General features: G+C 35.8%; 1 protein-coding gene across 4 annotated transcripts in view; it reads right to left on the reverse strand.

Moving 5' to 3' along the window:
* Positions 1–20,371, reverse strand: part of GSK3B (glycogen synthase kinase 3 beta) — a 220,016-nt gene that overhangs the window by 49,258 nt on the left and 150,387 nt on the right. The window lies entirely within an intron of this gene.

Raw genomic sequence — 20,371 nt, forward strand, 5'->3', positions numbered from 1 at the left:
GCTACAATCCACTAATTTCATTTTAAGACATATACTGTAGAGAAACTCTTTATAATAAATATTAGTCTGTAATAGGGGCTTCCCTGCTGGCTCAAGCAGTAAAGAATCTGCCTGCAATGGAGGAGACACAGGAAACGCAGGTTTGATGCCTAGGTCGGGAAGATTCCCTGGAGGAGGGCATGGCAACCCACTCTACTATTCTTCCCAGGAAAACACCATGGATAGAGGAGCCCTGTGGCTAAGGTCCACGGGGTCACAAAGCATAGGACACAACCGAAGCGACTCAGTATACACACAGTCTGTAATAATACAACACTGCAGGCAAAAGCAAAAATCCAAAAGTAGAATTAATAAAGTGTGGCACAGTCATACAACGATATACTAACTAGCAATGAAAATAAATGAACTAGAACAACATATACCTTATTGGATGAATTTCACACAGTGGTGAATTTTCACTCAATAATGGCTTTATGTAAAGTTTAAAAACTGGAAACACTAAACTATGTTTTAATTTACGTGAAAATGAAGTGAAGTGAAAGTCGCTCAGCCATGTCTGACTCTTTGTGACTCCATGAATTCCATACAGTCCATGGAATTCTCCAGGCCAGAACACTGGAGAAGGTAGCTGTTCCCTTTTCCAGAGGATCTTCCCAACCCAGGGATCGGACCCAGATCTCCCACACTGCAGGCAGATTCTTTAACAAGCTGAGCCACTAGGGAAGCCCAAGAATACTGCAGTGGGTAGCCCATCCCTTATCCAGGAGATCTTCCCGACCCAGGAATTGAACTGGGGTCTCCTGCGTTGCAGGTGGATTCTTTATCAGCTGAGTTACCAGGGAATCCTTTAGTTTACATAGTTAAACTAAATCAAAAGCATGGGAATATTCACTAGAAAAATCAAGTATAGATTATTTAGCTTACTAGAAATAATGGAGGAGGAGGGACTGTGACTGGGGTGGGCATAAGTAGTTCTCTAATTCTAATTCTTAATCTGAGTGGTACTTACATGGATAGTCACTTTATTATTATGCTTTAAACTTAATTTTTATATATTTTTGTATTATGATATATTTCACAATAAAATAATAATGACACTTAAGAAATGCCCACTCTCAAATCAGTGAGTATTTTTTGTGTAATCTCCCCTTTTTTATTCAGCACTTTGTTAGCACAAGGCACAGTCCTAACTCCCTACAAGCTGGTAAAAATGCCAAAAGAAATGAGGGGATGTATATAGACCATCAGTAAATCCATCTTTTTACTGCATGAACAAAGATCATATGAATTTATAGGCTATTTGGCTGACTTTTCCATATTGCATAATGGAAAATGTATAATACTGTATAATGAAAAAGGCAGGATGCTCCTTGAAGTGAATGTTTAAATTCGTATATGCTTTTTATTATAACCTAAGAATATTCCTGGTGGAAGTAAATCTATGAAATAAACAACAAACAGCTGAGAAACACATAACATGCATATAAGGTTTGCTTAAATAAACATATGTTATAATAATTTATTTTATGTGAAAGCAAGAAAGTATACTATATGTGTGCATATGTGAAGTCACGCCCATATTCTCTCTAAACTGTCTCACAGCCATTTAGATCTAAACATTTATCCCAAATTTTATATGTGAAAAATTTCACATATGAGAAAAGCTGCATCTTTTTTAAAACAGTGAGATTATCCTCCCTTTATACTACCAATTCTCTAATATTTTTCAATACTACATTTGTTTCATCACATTTCCACTCCTCCATGCATATATCAATCCACCTTATTTTCTGATGCATCTGAATATCAGTTGCAGACATTTAATTATGTTAGCATACATATAATTAACTAAGGTTCAATATTTCTGACCTTTACATCTAAGCATTTTTTACATACCTAGAATTCTCACTCAATATATACCAGTGCATGGATGTGGAAAAAAATCTTTTATCACAATGGGAGATTATCTGCTTTGATGAATAATTACGATACAAAAAAGATTCTTAATTATACTTCTGATTGGTGATCAGAGTTTGTGTTCTTTATCTTTAAAATGTGGATATTTGTGACTTTTAAGAAACTTAATTACTATTAATATCTAGTAAATGGAATCACTGATATATTCACTATCAATTACTTAAAAGCAATTAACCAAATAAACTAGCATATCACCACAAAGCGGCAAAGGGTATCTTATTAGTGTTACAGCCACATGACGAATCACTAGAGCTATTAGATGGACGAAGTGAAATTCCAATGTAGCTGTCTGTTTTATGTTTAATTTCTCTTGTCAAATATACAACTATTATAATAATTTTTCTATTCTTTTTCTTGTCACCTTAAAATCTTGAAAAGCACATTCTCCCCAGACTAGCTAATAGAGATGAAAAGTAGATGGGAGATCCAGGGATTAGCCAACTTTTTTTAAGGGCCAGAAAGTAAACACCTTAGGCTTTCTGGGCCAGAGAGCCTCTGTTACTAGTCACTTCCACTACTGTAGCACATGTGATTGTTTCACATGTAGAATTTTGATTGGAATGTTTAATGGCAGGAAGTCCTATGGATGTGCACATTATAAGTAATTCTATTGCCTAAAATTTTTAATCTCAAGGCCTAAGTTGTAGAACATCCTTGTTACAGAATTGCTTTGTGTATATTGTGTTAACTAAAAGCCTTACATAATAAAGTATAATTCTGTATAACTTGGCATCAGTAGCTCAATAAATCTAGAATATCATGTAAAGTTTGCATTATTTTAAAAAAAGACATCTCTTTTTAGTAACTGCTAAGTAACTGATATTAGAATTACTCTCTAAAGTAAAACAATTAGAAAACTGACTGACGAAATAGTCTTTCAAGGAGAAGGTAAATACGATTCAAAAAGAAGGGAGTAGGGAACTGGTCAACAGATATAGGTACAAAAATGACAGAGGGCAGAACTGACAAATGAGGGCATAAAACAGCTATTATAATGAGGAGACAAACACAGGAGTAAAAAAGAAATACAGTAATCACACAGCTGAAAAGTATGATATGTGAAGTTAAAATTTTCCTGGAGGTCTAACAACAGATGAGACACCACAGAAGACAATCAGTGAACTTAAAAAACAAAACAAAACAGCAGAAACTATCAAAGCTGAAGCATGGAGGTACAACAAGCTAGAAACACATAGGTACCTGTGATTGGAGTCTAAGAAGGGGCTTGAGGGAACAGATGTCGAAAAAATATTTGAAGAAATAGTGGCCAACATTTTCCCAAATTTGATGAAAATGCCATGAAACCCAAACAGTATAAAAGCCACTGATAAAGGGAAAGTTTTTACCAAAGCAAAGAGACACATTTTATACAGTCGACAATAATAGCCAACTTATCAGAAACAACGCAAGCCAGAAGAAAATCGAGACCTCTCTCAAAAAAAAAAAAAAAAAAAGAGAAACTAGAAACCAAGAAATTCCATATCCAGTAAAAATATCCTTCAAAAGAATGACAGGAACAGAACCAAGATGTCTTGATTTCCAGTTCTCTCCATCAATCAAACCACATAATAAAACTCAGGGCTACTTCTCTCCTTGAAACAGTGAAAAAAATAAAATAAACAAGACATTGTTAAGCAAACAAAAGCTAAGAGAGTTTGTCTCCAGATTTTCACTACAAGAAAATACTTTAGGATGAAAGAAAACGAATGGTCATTCCTATCTACACTAAGGAATAAAGACCACCAAAAATTATAAATATGGACTATATGTATGACATTTCCCTTTTGCTTTTATTTTTTTAAGTTGGTCACTACTGTATTCATTTATTTTTTGATTTATTTATTTTTAATTGAAGGATAATTGCTTTACAGTATCGCAATAGTTTCTACCAAATATCATCATGAATCTCCCCTTTGCTTTTAAACTGGTTTAGAAGAAAACAGTGTTTAAAGCAAAATAAAGTATTATAGAAGTAAAATGTATGGCAAGAGCACAATGAACAGGAAGGGGAAATGGAAATATGCTATTGTAAGGTTCTTACTTTATATGCAAAGTGGTATATTATTATCTGTAGACCATGATAGAGTAGGATGCCTATGTTCAATCTTAGAAGAAATTTTAAAAAATGTAACATGGCAATCAATATAGCTTAAAAAGCCAACAGGGAAAATGAAAAACACTCAAGAGAGCAGTAAAAAAGGGAGAGGAAGAAACAAACAACAAAAAGAAAACAATTACCAAGGTGGAATATTTAAACCCAACCATATTAATAATTACATTGAATGTAAATGGTCCAAACACTCCAATTAAAGGTAAAAATTATCAGACTCAATGCAATATCAGAAAATTGTAGACTTCAGTACAAGGAAATTAAACAAAAATAGAGGGACATTTCCTAACGATAAAAGCAAGTTTAAGACTAAATTTAAAATTATTATAAATACTGTATGTTGATGAAAATGCAAAACACTGAAACTCTCATACACGGCTGGTGGAAGTGCAGAACAGTGAAACTGCTCTGGAAAACAGTTTGATGATTTCTTACAAAGTTTACACACATTTATCATATGACAGCAATTTCAGTCCTGTTCTTTATTGAAGAGAAATGTAAACACAGGTTTGTTTGAACAAAAAGAGAAGCTTTACTCATAACAGCCAAAACAAAAACAAGTTAAATGCTAACCACAGGTAAATGGATAAACAACTCTTAGAATAGGTAATACAAAGATGGGTAAATCACAAAAACATGATGTTGAACTAAAAAAAACAGATACAAAACACACACACACACAACATGATTCCATTCATATGAAATTCTAGAATAGGAAAAACTAACCTGCAGTGACAGAAAGCAGACTAATGGTAACCTGAAACAAAAGATGGGAGACTGCAAAGGTACACGAACAGGGTGATCAACTGTCCCAGCTTACCTGGGACTACCCTGGCAGATCCCTCAGTCTTGGGCAACCTGAGACATTTGGTTACCCTAGGCTGTACACAAGAACATGTTTGGGGATGACGGAAATGTTCTAAATCTTGACCAGGATAGTAGATATGTTTGTCAAAACTCATTAAACTGTACACTTAAAACTGTTATATTTTATTGTATGTAAACTACACCACTATGAAATTAATTTAAAAAGTAAAAAACAGACCATTATGTAATTTGTGATGCCATTACTATACTAAATACAACCATGTTTATCTTTCTTCTGCTGCTATTTTAAGGCTAGCATTAAAAGTATAAGAGTCTGCCAAACCTTAAAATCAGAATTATTTTATATACAGTACATACAGTCTTTAAGAAAAGAAAGATGTGAGTTAAGATGCAAAGGAATGTAAGGATGCAAAGGCATGAAATAATTGAGAGGCATTACAAAATTTTTTTTTCAGTCTCCTAAGTCACTCCACTCAATAGAAATATTTACTGAGTGCCCTTGCTCAAGGAACAATAGGGCAGAAAGACTTGTACATTATAGTTAGTTGCTCAGTCATATCCAACTCTTTGCAACCCCATGGACTGCAGCCCTCCAGGCTCCTCTATCCATAGAATTCTCCAGGCAAGAATACTGGAGCGGGTAGCCATTCCCTTCTTCAAGCGATCTTCCCAACCCAGGGACTGAATCTGCATCTCCTGCATTGCAGGCAGATTCTTTACCCCCAGAGCCAACAGGGAACCCCTGTACATTATAAATCAACTTCAAATAGCCAAGATCAGTACAACAAAATAAGCACAGAGATCTATGAGGCGAAAGTGCTACAATGAACTGGAGTAAAGAAAAGATTTAGGAAAGGATGCTGGAAGGAGAGACAAGAGCAAATTTTACTTAAGGAATCTAGGAAGCAAATGAATCAGATGCAGGTTCTATGCACTCAAGGTATGAGGTAGCAAATAGCATGATTTGGGTAACTGTATCAGTTGAGTGTTGACAGAGAACAAGGCTTAGATAATGGATGGATGGCAACATTAAAGTCTTAAAGGTTAACAAGTGAAAGATTATGAAGAGCAAAGATTCCAAATGCATCACAATCTGCAATCAATAATAAACTACAACAAAAAACAAGTCAACTATCCCATTTCTACTTCTGAATATATTTTTTATATATTAAGCTTCTACTAGGTTCAGAGTGTATTTCTACTTGATTTATTTCAGGTGATTTATATTTGGAAACTCTGAAATCATATACTTAAACTTTTTCACTTAACAGATTAAAAAAAAATGTATGTTTGACAAGGATCTTAACACTTCAGACACAAAACAAGTCTCAGGGTTCCCTCAAATTTTAAGAGATGGAAGATTAGTTTTTCCCCAGAAACTTTTAAGATTAAAGGTACATTTAAAAAATAATTATTATTTCTGGATTTCCTGAAAACTGAGTGCCCCACAACTTAAAGGAAATTAAACTGCACATAATATTTTATGTACTTTTCTATAATTATGGTATCTCTTACACAGTAAAAGGAGGGGGATGTTCAAAATGATCACACTATTGGGAAGAGTATGTACTCTGAGTTATCTGCCATTAGAATAGGATCTTTCCATTTATTGCAAAAAAAGCATTTTTTAAGTCTACTATCCTAGAACGTCATGGGGGGTAAGTGGTGCAAAGACTCAAAGATCAGAGATTAGCCTGTCACAACCCTTTGGGAAGTTGTTCATCTTTTATGATTAAATCAATTATTTCATTTGTATCCAGTCCCATTACATTTGTTGCACCATTTTTTTTTCATTCATTTAGCTTCAAATTTATCTAGACACCAATAAATATCAAGTGATGAGTTATGATTCATGTCTTCAAAGAAATAAAGCCAAGAATCATCTGACAAAAGCTCTGAAATACACTTCTTTCACAGCTTTGCGTTTTAATAGCCCAACACCAGAGGTCGCCAAACTTCAGCAATAGAACTACATGTGTGGCCTTTAAAACAAACATGAAGCCAAAGAAATTCTATTAGAAATCTGTTACTCCTCTGCTTAAAATCCTTCAGTGGCTTCCAAGTGCTTACAGGCTAAAGTGTTCTGGCCACTGCCCACAGCTCCAGCCTCCTGGTAAACTTATACACTATCCCCACCATTCAGAACTTTAGGCTCGAACCATAAAGTAACACACAATAGACCTGACTTCACTAAGCATCCTTGTCCAAATTAGCACGTACGTCCTCCATTCCCTTCCTTTCTCTCAATGGTGAGTATCTTTGCATGTTTCAAGATTCAGTTCAAGAATTTCCTCTTAAATGAAATCTTTCCAGATAGGATTCTCTCCAAATAGGATACTTCTGCCTCTGTACTCTGATCAGACTTCTGGAGTCAGACCTGCTTTACCTCCCCTCAATAAGTGTGTGAACTCCTTGAGGGCAAAGACCCTCTGTGTAGGCCCAAATGGTTCACTAAATCAAAATGCTGTTAACGTGATGTACCCTGAAAGACTGAAGGGATACATGGCCATAATGAATTCAATCAAAGCTTTTAAAATAAGCAGATAAAAAATTGTGTAACACAGAGTCAAGAGGGATTTCTGCATAAAAGAAATGTTTATTTAAATTGGATAACTGTCAGGTTGACTGTCTGTATCATAAATGTGACAATGTGAAAACCAAAAAACATGTCAATGAGCTATTCTATTTCAAAATATCAGTACTCTACTGACATTCTTGGAATCACCACATTTTCACTTCCAAAGGATTGATATAAAATGTTATGCTCTCTGGTATATCCCTACAAGTTACAGGTTTTAAACTTTTTAAAAACACTATGCTGCTGCTGCTAAGTTGCTTCAGTCGTGTCTGACTCTGTGCGACCCCATAGACGGCAGCCCACCAGGCTCCCCTGTCCCTGGGATTCTCCAGGCAAGAACACTAGAGTGGGTTGCCATTTCTTTCTCCAATGCATGAAAGGGAAAAGTGAAAGTGAAGTCGCTCAGTCGTATCCAACTCCTAGCGACCCCATGGACTGCAACCTACCAGGCTCCTCCGTCCATGGGATTTTCCAGGCAAGAGTACTGGAGTGGGGTGCCCTTGCCTTCTCTGTAAATACATTACAGGTAGGTAGCTAAAATACTTAACTATCAAAACAAGACAAGTGAAGTCACTCAGTCGTGTCCAACTCCTGGCAACCCATGGACTGTAGCCTATCAGGTATTCCACCCATGGGATTTTCCAGGCAAGAGTACTGAGTTGGTTGCCATTTCCTTCTCCAGAGGATCTTCCCAACTTAGGGACTGAACCCAGGTCTCCCACATTGCAGGCAGACACTTATATGCAGATTTTATACAGTTCCTATCGACCTCACCTATAAGAAATGGGTGAGATTTTGGTATAAGGATTTTTTTGTGGGGTTTGCGATGTTTCTCTCTCAGGGTTTTCCTCTGATTTCCAAAAGGCAAGGAACCTCCCCCCATCCTCAAAGCTACAGCAGCAGCAGCACAATCATTAAAATCTCATTAGGAATATCAGTGAAGAAAAGAGCATCAAGCTGTCATGTTATTTTGAACACAACAAAAGTATCTCAATAAATTATTCAAAAGTATTTGGATAAATACTTTTGGCTAAAGTATTTATTCAGCCTAAACTAGTACAGGAGGGTCCCTTTGTGTGTCCATGATTTACTCCATTTACCCCTGTGCCATTTGTCACTTAACTGGATCTGAGTGCTTTGCAAAGCTATGGTCAGTTTACTGCCTTTCTTAAAATATGGTGGAAGCAGCAACACACCCTTATCAGAAGTTCTGCAGGTAGATGTCTTCAATCTTATCTTAAAAAACAAACAAAGCTTTGAGCTTTACACCCCTCTATAGAACTTACTTCTTTTTTAATATATTCAGTGCTTACAACCATCAACTGCTATCTGATTTCAGAACATGTTCATCATCCCTAAATTAAACCCTGTACCCATGAGCAGTCACTCCCATTTCTACTCTCCCCAATTACTGACAACCACTAATCTACTTTCTGTCTCTACAGATTTGCTTATTCTGGACATTTCATATAAATGGAATCACATTAACATGTGTCCTTTTGTGTTTGATATTTTCTGTGATAGTCTGTATTTGACATTTTCATTCATCAGCTGATGGACAACTGAAATGTTTATACTTTTTCGGCTATAAATAATACTGCACAAACCTTTATGTACAAGTTTTTTTTGTAGATTAGTGTTTTCAAATTCCTATGAAGGGAACTGCTGGGTTGTGTGGTAACCCTATTATTTTGAGTAAGTGCAAAACCGCTTTTTGTTTATACCATTTTACAATCCCTCGAGCAATGTATGAAAGTTTCAATTTCTCCACATCCTTTGGTAAGGATTCCCAGGTGGCTCAGTGGGTCAAGAATCCGCCTGCAATGCAGGAGACACAGATTCAATCCCTGGGTTGGGAAGATCCTCTGGAGGAGGGCATGGCAACCCACTCCAGTAATCTTGCCTGGAGAATCCTATGGACAGAGGAGCCTGGTAGGCTACAGCCCATAAGGTTGCAAAGAGTCAGACACAACTGAAAAACTAAGCACACACACTGAAGTGAAGTGAAGTCAGTCAGTCGTGTCCAACTCTTTGCGACCCCATGGACAGTAACCTACCAGGCTCTGCGGTCCGTGGGATTTTCCAGGCAAGAATACTGGAGTGGGCTGCCATTTCCTTCTCCAGGGGATCTTCCCAACCCAGGGATTGAACCCGGGTCTCCCGCACTGCAGGCAGACACTTTACCGTCTGAGCCACACATTACCAATACTAGTTACTGTGGGTCTGTATCTTGGCCACCCTAATAAATATGCTCTAGTACTCACTGTGGATCTGACTTGCATTTCTCTAATGACCAACAACGTTGAGTGTCTTTGTGTGTGTCTCCTCACTGGCCACCTGTATGTCTTCTTTTGAGAAATGTTAATTCGGATCTTTTGCCCATTTTTCTTTTGGGCTGTCTTTTTATGGTTGAGTTGTAAGAGTTCCTTATTCTAGATACAAATTCCTTATTGACAACATTCTGTGTGTTGTCTTTTAATTTTCTGGATGGTAGTCTTTGGGAAACAAATTTTTAAATTTTGATGAAGTTCAATATATATGTTTTTTCTACTGTCATTTGTGCTTTTGGTTTTGTATCTAAAAAAAAAAATCATTTACACCTATGTTTCTTTCTAAGAGTTTTACAATCTTGGCTCTAGGCCTATACATTTTGAGTTAATTTGTGTACATGGTGTGAGAGGTAGGGGTCCAACTTCATTCTTTTGCATATGGGTATCCAGTTGCCCAAATATCATTTGTTAAAAAGACTACTGTTTCCCCATTGAACTGCCCCGGAACCCTTGTCTAAGGTCATCTGACCATAAACATAAAGATTTATTTTCTAGACATTCAATTGTACTGCACTGACCTATAGGCCTATACTCATGTCGGGACTGAACAGTCTCAACCCCCTTTCTTGAGGTTTAACTGACAAAATTTTAAGACATACTAAATGAACACAGTGGTGATTTTATATACATACACATTGTGAAAGGATATCTATCATCTAGTTAATTAACATATTCATCACCTCACACTTTTCTTTCTTCTCGTCCTTCTTCTGGTGAGAACATTTAGGTCAATAGTGTTATCAACTATAACCACCATGTTTTACATCAGATTCCCAGACCTCATTCATCTTAGAAAATCTGTCCTCTTTACCAACCTCTCCTCATTTCCTCCACTCCCTAAGCCCCAGGGGCAGCCACTTTTCTACTCTCTATGATTGACTTTTTTCCTTTTCTTTTTAGAGTCTACATACAGGTGATACCATGGAATAGTTGTCTTTCTCTGTCTGGCTTATTTCATTTAGCATAATGCCCTAAGGTCCATCCATCCTGTTATCAAAAATGGCTGAATTTCCTTCCTTCTTGTGGCTTAATAATATTCCACTGTAGATGCACTATCTTGATTACTACAGCTATAAAATAAGTTTTAAAAGTGGGAAGTATGATTTTTCTTTCCCAATAAAATTATATATTTGGCAACAAGTACTTTCCTTCCCCCAAAAAAGGTGATTACTGTTTTGACTATGCAAATTACTCACCAAAAAGTAAAACAAAGTCATTCTTGGTTAATACATATTCACAGCGGTCATTTTTTCCCCCCCCTAGGTGAATGTCAGCCATAGTTGTATGTTCAAGGTAAGGGTATATGACAAAAAGAAGGGTGGCAGATGGGATTAGAATCTCTTGGGTTAAAAAAAAAAAAAAAAAAAACCTCACTGTATTTTCCAAATCTGTAAAAAAAAAATCACACTCCCCTTTGAGACACGCAAACATTGTATACACACATCCCCCAGCTCTTGCTTCCTCTGGGAATCACTAACACTATAGTTCTTAGTGTTAATAGTTTTTGTGGTATTGTAGCACCACAAGCCAAGATTTTCTTTGTGTTCTCCTTCCATTATACATATCAATAAAATTATGTTTTTTAAACATGAAATATCAATCAGTATGCTTTTAACAAAATAAATGCCCCTCTACAAGAGTCCAGTGTTTCTTTATATTGAACCCTGAAAATAAACAAATATACAGAAGAACTCAAATTGCCACCATGGAGAAGAATCTACAGTTGATAAGTACAGTATATTATATTCCACAAAGAATAATTTTGTGGATGGTCTTCTGACTCAGGTTCTAAAACATAACTATTAAAACAACAGTTTTGAGGTGAAAATGTCTTGAAACTTAGGTTTATGAGAAAAAAGTTTCTTTGAATAAATAAAACATATTCTGGCAACTTAGTAAATCATTTTATACTGCTTGTTTTGGGTAAATTAATTTCAAATGGATGTCATTATTCTCAAGTCAAAAGCTAACCAGACCACATTGCCATGACACCACTTTTTCATGCATGACACCACTTTTTGATATACACTTACATATAAGCTTATAGTGATTTAACCAAGTATGAGTAAGTTGCTACAGAGTCAGTAAAATTTCATAGTAGCAACATAAAACTGATGTTTCTTCTGGCCTATATACGGCATATTAATGTAAAGATTCAACTGAGAAATTTTACATTAAAATGATTTTTCTAATACTCATTTACTTATTTTTAAAATGTTGACACTATGTGTGTAGTATTTATACTGCAGGCAGTTACTATAAATTGTAACCATTATTCTTTGCACTAGTATAGGGATATTTAATCTAGATATTCGAAATGAGCTTCAGAAAGTCCAAGGTTCACCTAATATCATATGCCAAATTTTGGCATATATGTTTTTCTGCGGGAGAGTCCATTGCTATGAAAGATTTTCAAAGAGGTCCATGATGCAAAAGTGACTAAAAGTCGCTGCTCTAGTCAGTAATAAACACTGAAAAATGTAAACAATAAAACAAGAATGAAAAAAGCAATAAAATATGTTTATATATATTACATATTATACATTACAAGTAAAAATCTGTACCATGTGGTGTGCTTACTAGTTCTGGGCAGTGGAAAAGGGAGAGAGAACTAAGTTTAATATGTTGCCCCTGTTGTCTGTTAACAAGAGCTCTATGACAACAAAAGAAATACCATCAGGTAACGTATGATTAAGCTCCAAATACATGTTAGCAAAGATACATCATGGATCCATCAAAAAACTTAGGAAGAAAAGTATTTTATTCTTATTAAATTCTCATTAAATTAGTCTCTTAGACCTCTGTCTGAAAGACTATTTGATGGTGAAAATGTCAAGCCAGGAGACAGGGCATACACAGGTGCTAAACAATGCATAATATGGAGATAACGGAAAGCTAGTGTTTGCAAAGCAAAGATGATGAAGATAACACTGAGCTGTACTTGAAAGCAAAGGAATCCACTTTTACAACCTTGATTAATTTAGATGAAGTATAATTAAACTTAGTCCAAAGATATTACAAACTGATTTAGTATATTCATTACAATAGGATTTAGGAACCTTTTCCTTTATTTTGTGGTCACACTTGAAAAATACTAAATTAAGTGGGTTCTAGATAATAACTTGACATTAAGTACCATATTGTTTCCCCTAGAGCTACAAAATTCCATGAATAGAGGACACCAACTTAGCTAAAGATGAATCAGACAGGATTTTCCTACCACCCAACCCTTCCCAGATATGGCAGTCATAATACTCATCTTCACCATCACCATCATCTTGCTAGGATTGAACAGTTAAATGTGTAAAGTGCTGAGCTCAGTGCCTTGTGCAGAGGAAGTTCTCAATGAGTAGCAGCTTTTATGATTAGCAGTATTTTACCAATATTTGAAAATGCAGACTTCTGAGGGGCCAGATAATCACTAATCTATTTGTCTAAATTATCCTGCAAAGCCCCTGGTGGCTCACACAGTAAAGAATCTGCCTGCAATTCAGAAGACCTGAGTTTGATCCCTGGGTTGGGAAGGTTCCTTGGAGAAGGCAATGGCAACCCACTCCAATAGTCTTGCCTGGAGAATTCCATGGACAGAGGAGCCTGGCGGGCTATAGTCCATGGGGTTGCAAAGAGTCACACACGACTGAAGTTACTAACACACACTGCAAAGAGCCATCAGTCAAATCGAAAGACCAGGAAAACAATGATTTAGATAGATATTTGTAATAAAATGTAGCCCTCTTAACTCTATGTAACTGTATTTGTTTGTTTACTAACAAAAGATTCTGGCATAAAACAACTGAAAACATCCATCCCCCCCCTCCCCCCCCCCAGTTTCTGGGATTACAAAAAGATGATTTAAAAAAAAAAAATCAGTATCACATAACAGTAAAAAATGACCCCCCCTCCCACTCTCGTTTTTTAAAAAATAATTTTATTTATTTGTTTTTGGCTGTGCTTGGTCTTCATTGCTATACGCAGGCTACTCTAGTTGCAGAGCATGGGCTTCTCATTGTGGTGCTTCTGTTGCAAAGCATGGGCTCTAGAGTGCATGGGCTCAGTAGTTGTAGCTTAGCTGCCCTGTGGCATGAGGAATCTTCCCAGATCAGGGACTGAACCTAATCTCTTAAACACTGAACCACCAGGGAAGTCGCGCTCTCTCTTTAATCTCACTCTCCACTGCTAAATCTTTTTCTTTTTCAAGCTTTTAGGCACCACAAGAAATGAAGTTCACCTACTTAACTATAATAAAATAATCAAAAGATTATTTGGATCTCACTGTTTTCCACAGAAATTTTCCACTGTTTTCCAGAAACTTTCCAATTCCTAAAGTTTCTGCTAGAGTAAGATTGTACTAGTTCTTACCCGTCTAAGAACCATCTATGTAAATATCTAAAATGAGTAATTACTGCTAAGAGAAAAGTATGATATGAACTTATCTACCAAAGAGAAACAAACTCACAGACCTTGAAAACAAACTCACGGTTACCAAAGAGGGAAAAGGATGGGGGAGGGATAAATTAGGAGTTTGAGATTAGCAGATACAAACTACTATTATATATAAAATGACACACAGCAAAGTCCTACTGCATAGCATCGGGAACTATATTCACTATCCTGTAATAAACTAAAATGGAAAACAATATGCACATACACACACACACACACACACACACCCCTGAATCACTTTGCAGTACATCATAAACTGACACGATGTTGTAAACCAACTATACTTCAATAAAAAAATTTTTTAAAGCCATCTACATGTTTAATGTCATGTTTTTCTAAAAGACATATATCCAAATTTAAAAGGCTAGTTACTATAGCTATGAAAGCTACAGAGAAAGTTTATTATCAGAGAGGTGTACTCTAACTACTTCTGCCTTTAAAACTTCCATTAGAAAGAAATGGTCAACTTATTACAAAGCATAAGTAAATATTTATGAAATAAATTATATCTCTAGGAACATTAATACATTTAAAATTGGAAATTCTACAAAATGACTGGTTTCTATCAAACATTCAGTTCTATGATATTTTAATCCCAAAATTGAACTCTAGACTGAAGCTCACCTTTCCTTACTTAAAATTTGTGTTTTAAAATTTGGAGGGGGAAAAGAAACTATTAGTAAAACCTACAGCAGTCCCAGGTCCAGAATTTCCTAGACTGCATCACATCTGGGGAATTTTGGGGACATCTTACGTAAGGAGTTAATCAAACCTTTGAGAAGCTAAATATATAATTTTTTTAAAAGCAATCATTTATCACTGTACTTTCACATTGTTCTTCTCAGAATCAATTATGTAATTCAGAATACAATCTACAGTCAAATCTATGCAGTCAAAAAAAAAAAAATCACTTGGTTCAGGATGGGGAACACGTGTATACCTGTGGCGGATTCATGTTGATATATGCCAAAACCAATACAATATTGTAAAGTTAAAAAATAAAATTAAAAAAAAAAAAATCACTTTGTCAACATACACTTCTTCACATGAGAAATACAATTAATTATTTAGTAAAACAAAAAGTCCACAAAACAGATGGCACTTTTGTTTTAACATAGATATGCACAGAAAAGTGTATAAAAATATTCATAGAAGTTATTTTTCATGATGTACTAGAACAGTAAGTGATTACTTTCGTTTTCCTTGTATTTGTGTCTGGGTATGTTTTCTGCACTGAGCACATAAAATTATAGCATACATAATGATAAAAAAAAGCAATCAACATAAAAAAAATACTACTTTCTTTAAGTCTTCAGAAGACTTTTTCTAAATAACCCCACTGGTATGACTGACCACAGAGGTGCCAATGGACAATGCTGTATCACTGAAGCTATGCTTGTGAAATTTCTGACAGATGTTCTCCCAAAATGTTTTATTTTTCCCAGGTATCTGAAACCACATCAGATATTTCTTAAGATTATTTTAACTAATATGTTAAGGAAGAATTTAAGAAATCTTATTATCTGAGCCTTCCCAAACAGAATCTCTCTTATCTACAAATGCTTTGAAAAGTCAAGCACTTTTTGATACTCAGAGATTAAAAGGTATAATGAGATTCTGATTTGATAATCTCTGTATGAAATCAATCTTAGAAAGCTACGTGTTTTTCATGCTTAAAAATGATTTTTCATTACTTTCAATGCCATAGTGCCCTATACTTCTAATTTACTCTGAAGATATTTTAATTTTACTCTTAATATTCTGCAAAAGCGTTGTTTGAGGACAGACAGGGAGAAGATTTAAAAGGTTACGCTAAGTTAGCTCAGTTTATAATACTCTGTGTTACTTATTCTATGAATTATTGGCCTGGACATCCAAGCCAATAAAGTTTAATAAACAGTATATACAATAATAATCACACTAACTTTTCTTATTAATTCCTGGGTAATTCCAAATTCATGGATGAACACTAATCTAGCAGCTTAATTTAGCTTAAATATTTCTTGAAAACTATTATGGTGCCTCTGGATATTAAAACATAACAATGAAAGAAAGTTCCTGCTCAGAAAGTTTGTCGTTCAGTTGCTAAGTCATGTCTGACTCTTCGGGACCCCATGCACTGCAGCTCGCTAGGCTTCCCTGTCCTTTACTATCTCCTGGAGTTTGCTCAGACTCATGTCCATTGATTGAGTCGATGATACCATCCAATCATCTCATCCTCTATGGCCACTTTCTCCTCCTGCCGTCAATCTTTCCCAGCATCAGGGTCTTTTCCAATGAGTCAGTTTTTCACATGAGATTAGAGCTTCAGCTTCAGTTCAGAAAGTTTATAATTAGGCAATTCTACCACTTATAAAATTTATGAAATTTGCTTACAACTGTTCCTTTTCTGCATAAACTCAAATTCAAAAAAAAGAGTAACTATTTTATGGGTTTGGGGGTATATCAGCTATCTCCAGATACTCAAGAGGAATACCCATGAGGTTTTCAAGAAAGAAAATGCAAAGAGAGCAGAGAAGAACAGTAACATAGATGCCCTAGTTTCCAAAAGAACTAAGGGCTCGACTAACATTTCAAAAAAACTGATACTGGAGTTGGGCACCTGGGAGATCACTTTTCACAGAAAACTCAAATCTATTCTTGAAGTCCTGATTAGCAGAAATGGCAATATTTGCTTAAAATATAAAATGTCTTAATAACATTTAACTTTGAAAGCTAACCTATACAACTCTTTTCTGAAATACAACTTAGATCAAGAAAACTGGAACAGTTACATTAGAATTACTTATGCATTTCTTATTTCAATGAAACATCATAGATATTCAATATGTAAAGTATAAGTGTACAGACAGGATCAATAAGATTTAGAGCTATATTAAACACACATAAAATTCCTACAATGTTTATTAATCACCATGCAATAAGATTTAAGAGCTATACTACACACTCACACATACACCACACCACACCCTTACAATGTCTATTAATTAACCTCAATGAAATGTATAACTTCAGGTCACCAAATGGGTGGTAAATACTGATACTTTATCTACCCTGGGTGGTATTGCTTAAAAACTGTAAATAGGGCTGATAAGTTTGATATTCCAAACTGCCCTGGGATGTTGTATAACATCCATTATAACACCTTCAAAATATCTATAGATAGTAATCTTGGAACTTATCTAGGTGATGACAATGTATAAGTGCAAGATGACAAGATAATATATAAATAAGAAGTGTTTTGTTTTAGAGTTGGCCTACTACAACCTACATGGACAACCTACAACAAATAAGCCCTAAATAAAATTGAAGTCATAAACCATCAATAACAAACTGACAGTTTCTACTAAAATTAAATTAAGAACAAACCAATATTAGTAGAAAATAGAATTAGGAGGGCTGACAAAAAGTGGTAAAATAAGCTTTGGACTTAAAGGTTTATAAGATATGATGGCAAGCATGAAATACATGACTTATCAGTTATCCAGTTTAGCTTCTAAGCAGTTTCATCTGTATTAATCTCATGTACGAATTCATTAAAATTAGTGACAAAGAGTAAACCATCATACAGTTCTAAACTATAATTGGTAGAGAAATGACACAGTTCTAATAAGCTAAACATAAATGCCAAATTGAATGGTGATATGTACAGAGAACTGTGGTATGGTAAATTCAAATACATCAAACTGAAATCCTGGGGATAGAAGAAATGCTGATTGGTTGTACTGACTTGATTGGTCAGAAAACTATGGCCCAATCCTATTTATGTAGGATCCATGATTGTGTGGATCACAATAAACTGTGGAAAATTCTGAAAGAGATGGGAATACCAGACCACCTGACCTGCCTCTTGAGAAACATGTATGCAGGTCAGGAATCAACAGTTAGAACTGGACATAAACAACAGACTAGTTCCAAATAGGAAAAGGAGTACATCAAGGCTGTATATTGTCACCCTGCTTGTTTACCTTATGGGCACAGTACATCATGAGAAACGCTGGGCTGGAGGAAGCTCAAGCTGGAATCAAGATTGCCGGGAGAAATATCTATAACCTCAGATATGCAGATTATATCACCCTTATGGCAGAAAGTGAAGAAGAACTAAAGAGCCTCTTGATGAAAGTGAAAGAGGAGAGTGAAAAAGTTGGCTTAAAGCTCAACATTCAGAAAACTAAGATCATGGCATCCAGTCCCATCACTTCATGGCAATTAGATGGGGAAGCAGTGGAAACAGTCGCTGTCTTTATTTTGGGGGGCTCACTGCTGACGGTGACTGAAGCCATGAAATTAAAAGATGCCTACTCCTTAGAAGGAAAGTTATGACCAACCTAGATAGCATATTCAAAAGCAGAGACATTACTTTGTCAACAAAGGTCCGTCTAGTCAAGGCTATGGTTTTTCCAGTGGTCATGTATGGATGTGAGGGTTGGACTATAAAGAAAGCTGAGTGCTGAAGAATTGATGCTTTTGAACTGTGGTGATGGAGAAGACTCTTTTGAGAGGCCCTTGGACTGAAAGGACATCCAACCAGTCCATCCTAAAGGAGATCAGTCCTGGGTGTTCATTGGAAGGACTGATGCTGAGGCTAAAACTCCAATACTTTGGCCATCTGATGCGAAGAGTTGACTTATTTGAAAAGACTCTGATGCTGGGAAAGATTGAGGGAGGGAGGGAGAAGGGGACGACAGAAGATGAGATGGTTGGATGGCATCACCAACTCAATGGACATGGGTTTAGATGGACTCCGGGAGTTGGTTGATGGACAGGGAGGCCTGGCGTGCTGCAGTTCAGGGGGTTGAAGAGTCAGACACGACTGAGCGACTGAAATAACATGAACTAAGAACTGATTTTAAAGATAAACATTTGCCATCAACTCGAGGCTATGAAACACTGACTCTGAACCATGATTAAGAGAAATTCCACAGGCTTCTCAAAAGAAATTCATTCTTCTAATCAGTAGACTTGTATTACTCAATTATTATATTAATTTGAATTACATCAATGAAAAATTTGTGAAAATTTGTTTTTCTGTTTTCTGTTCTGTTTTGTTTTCTGTTATGTATCTCAGACATCCTTGACTTCCATTTTTTGCCGACAAAGCCTAAAACGTTTTATCTAGCCCTTTACAGAAAGTTTGCCAACTCCTGTATTAGAATACTAATTTGAATAATAACAAAGAATGCAAAGGCTTTTAGGAAACAAGAAAATCAAAATATCCGAACTTAGATCTGAGTGTAGTGTAGCAATCAGAAAGGAAGCAGATCTGCTGAACTAAGTTGAAAGCTTCAATCTGAAACTAAAAGATGAGTTACCAAAAAAAGAGGGCCAAGACCAGTGATCTCAGGTGCAAATCATAAGAAACTATATGGATAGTAAGGAAGATTCTTGATCACACATGGTGTTGCACACAGTGATACTTAGCAAAATCATTTTTTCAAAAATATTTTTGCAAATCAAGTACAAGGATTTTAGAACAACTTAAATCACAGTCCAGGGAATAACTAGCAAAATTTAAAATGAACAAACAAGGACGTACTGTACAACACAGGGAAATTTGCTCAATACTCTGTAATAACCTAAATGGGAAAAGAACTTGAAAAAGAATGGATACATGTATATGTATAACTGAATCACTCTACCCGGAAATCAATGCAACTGTTAATCAACCATTAGTGAAAGTCACTCAGTCGTGTCCGATTCTTTGTGACCCCATGGACTATACAGTTCAAGGAATTCTCCAAGCCAGAATACTGGAGTAGGTAGCCTTTCCCTTCTCCAGGGGATCTTCCCAACCCAGGGATCAAATCCACCATATGCCAACATAAAATAAATTTTTTAAAAAATAAAAAAATACATACATAAAAACAAAAACTACAGAGGCTCACTCAGCACAATAAAAACTAAATTCAAGCTGTCCAGATACAGAACAGGCTGCATTCCAAAGTAGCACTATGATGTTTGAAATATTCAAGAAAACACTGAAAAACCACCTCCCAGGAATGTAACTAAGTAGGTTCTTTCATTGGATGGGGAATTGGGACTACAAAACCGCTAGGGAGATTTTCAATTTTCCATTCTATGAAACATTTGGAAAATCAAGACTAA

This window comes from Bos indicus x Bos taurus, chromosome 1 (assembly GCF_003369695.1).
Source record: "Bos indicus x Bos taurus breed Angus x Brahman F1 hybrid chromosome 1, Bos_hybrid_MaternalHap_v2.0, whole genome shotgun sequence".
Taxonomy (NCBI): Eukaryota; Metazoa; Chordata; class Mammalia; order Artiodactyla; family Bovidae; genus Bos; species Bos indicus x Bos taurus.